Consider the following 3,478-nt stretch of genomic DNA (forward strand, 5'->3'; position numbering starts at 1 on the left):
CCCTTCTCAAACTCGTTCAGAATCTCCTGATCGGAATTCTTAAGTTGTAGAAACATCTCCCTCGTCTCCTAAAGTGGTAAGATGACCACATTCCCTAGATTACACTCCTGAGTCTCCCAAAGTTCATTCTTTGATACAGAAATTGGAACAAATATCCATTTCTGTAGAGAAACCATAGAGACCCGAAGTATCTGAAGAAAGCGTTACCTCCTTATTACAACAAACTGGTGTATTGACTAGACTGCATAGTGAGAGACTTGGGGTTACCCCTTTCGAGTTCCCCATTCCTACATGATGTAGGAAAGTCACTTCATAAACATTTGAATCAGATACTAGTGAGATCACATCATCTTTCCATCCATTTACTCCTCCATCCACTTCCATTCAATCCACGACGTCTCAAATACCTGCTTCTCCAATTAGTACTACAATTATCAGTACTAATTTAGTAGTAAGTTCTTCACCATCTATACCTACTTCTGGACCGACCTTTCCATTTTCTCACTCCCCAACTCAAGTTATGGCCAACCAAACTTGGACAAATCCTGGTGCTGTCCTAGTTGCAAATCCAAATGCATTCCTAGAAAACCTAGAAAAATGGTTGCCTAAGTATAATCCTGACGATGCTCTCTTGGCTGAAGAACATCTAAATAATTTTATGTTAGCCATGAATCTCAGTGGGGTTGCACATGAAGATGTTGTAATCAGATTGTTTCCTTATACTTTCCAAGGATCTGTTGGGTCTTGGTATTTTTCCCTCCCAACAAGTTAAATTAGAGACTGGGATACTTTTCAAGAAGTGTTTCTTGCCAAATTTGGTGATGATAGGACCATAGCATCCATAATCAATGATCTTTCTAATTGGAAAGCTAATGTAGATGAAAATATCAAAGATTTCAACTTCAAATTTAACAAATTGATAAACAAAATCCCAGCTACCTCTAAAACTACTGTAGATGTACAAATAGAATGGTACATATCATCTCTACCCTCTAATATTGCAATTTTTGTAGATAGAACCAATAAGGCTACCCTTGTAGAAAACATGAAAGAAGGCTTTTCTGTAGAAAGAAGAATCATAGCTTTGGAAAAAAGATCACAAACAGATGAAAGGAAGACCAAAAAAGTAACAATTAAGGATGACTCTGAGAAGAAGGCTTCAAAATACCCTTTTGATCCTGAAGGCCTTCCAAAAGTGTTAAAGACAATGTCCAATGAAATGGTCGAAATTTAAAAACAAGTCACAAAATCCTCTTCTCCTAAAAAACCTTTTTGATCATTCAAAAGGAACCCTTCTTCTACGTCACAACCCCAAAACACCATTTCAAATGCTAAATATGACCAAGAACCAGAAGAAGATTCACCAAACGAAGAGGAAGCTGAAACAGAAGAAGAAACTAAACTAAATGGGATGTGGGATTTTATTCTCCCAACTGAAGAAGAGGCACGAGTAATGCTAGTGACTACAAGAAGAAAAAATTCTCTTGACATGTCTATCACAAATCACAAGCAGAAAGTTGTTACTCCTACAAAGGAGAAAACAATAACTAAGAAATCTAAGACTAGCCAAATCGATCCTATCCCTCTAGATTCCCCAAATGCCTCAAAACATTGGTAATATCAGATAAGATCGAATACAATATAGTGGAAGACATGAAAAAGACTAGAGTTGACATCTCACTGCATGAGCTCACTAAACTCAAACTGTAGCAGAAGATTTTATTAAGGGAATTGAAAGCAGTTCCAGTATCCCCTATGCTATCTGTTGTAGTTACTCAAGCTACCTACAATATGGGAAAACCTCCCTCATCCTCAAACAAGGTAGATCCTTCAAATCTAGTTCTGATTGGTGATAGGTCTATTTCTCATGTTCCTTCATTTCTACTCACTTATGGAATTTTCAATAGGAACGTTCACAACTTCCTTGTTGATTCAAGAGCCTCCTCAAATATAATGCCAAGGGTTGTGTGTACCAAATTGAACATTACACCTCAAAAATCTGTAGTGCATATAGTTCAGCTAGATAGGAAAAAAGTCGAGGTGCTTGGAGAAATAACATCAGTCTCAATTAGGCTTTCCTCTAATCCAAAAGTTTCACAAATAATTGATATTCTAGTGGCCGATATCCCTGAATTTTATGGTTTAATTCTCCATAGGGATTGGTCTGAAAAGTTGCACGATAATTTCGCAACTGATTGGTCTCACATGTGGTTGCCACACAATGGTAAACCTAACCAAATCAAGGTAGACTGAGAGAAATTCATGAAATAAACGGTCACTGACCTCGACAGAAGCAGAGAACCTATTGTGTTCACTAATAATATCATCAGAAATTACTCAACTGAGTCCTCTTTAGGATCCTTTAATGCTCAGAGGTCTCCCTTTTTAGATAACATTGTAATCTCTCAAATCGAAATTTTTTCACAAAGGGATCCTTCCAAATGTCTAAATTTAGTAGATAAAGTTTCTAATAACTCTTTGTTCTGGACTCTCTATTTTGATGGTTCTAAATCAGAGGATGGTGCAGGTGCAGGATACATTTTGATCAATCTGCAAGGAGAGAAAACCATGCTAGCCTGCAAACTTGAATTCCAGTGCACTAACAATGTCGCTGAATATGAAGCACTAATCCAAGGACTATATAAAGCCATCGATCTTAATGCCAAATACTTGCAAGTCTAGAGTGATTCGGAGATAATTGTGAAACAGGTGAGAAATACAATTCATTGTGTCTTTGGGCACCCTAAACACTATCAATCTTTAGCTCAGAAATTGACTTCCAATTTTTTTGTTTTCAACATATCTTCAGTCCTTAGATTATAGAACGCAAGTGCTGACTTACCTACTAATGTGGAATCCAGGCTTATACCCTCTGTAGACTTTAGTCCAGACAGATTTTCAATAGAATTAATATTTAGGCCATCAATTCCTGACAATGTAACAAATTGGAGAGAATTCAACAACGATGCAGATATAGTTAATTTCCTTACATCAGAGGGATCGTATGAAGAACATATCATAGACAGACATGAGCATGATCTAGAAATAAAACTTAATCATAATCATAACCCAATCCCAAAGTCTGTGGTTAAAATGGAAGATATTAAAGGATAGATTTAAGAAAATTACTAACTCAAAAACTCAAAGTTCTACTTTGAGATTTGAAGTAGTAAACCTAGGGTCAAATGAAAAACCTCAAAATGTCAACCTAGGTTTAGGCCTATCATCTGAAGAAAGAATATCATTCATCAGGTTGTTGAAGACATATAAAGGTGTTTTTGCTTTGGATTATGCAGATCTCAAAACTTATGATGCCTCTATAATTCAACATACCATACCCATGACTTCAAATGAAAAGCCAGTTCAATAGAATATTCGTCAAAATTCACCCAAACCCTGAAAATAAAATCAAATCTGAATTGAACAAGCTTTAGAAAGCTAAAGTAATCTTCTCTATTAGACATTCTAAGTGGGTATC

The sequence above is a fragment of the Pinus tabuliformis genome, chromosome 4_1 (assembly GCF_031772625.1).
Source record: "Pinus tabuliformis cultivar Carrire ecotype Pingquan chromosome 4_1, CPIR1, whole genome shotgun sequence".
NCBI classification, from domain to species: domain Eukaryota; kingdom Viridiplantae; phylum Streptophyta; class Pinopsida; order Pinales; family Pinaceae; genus Pinus; species Pinus tabuliformis.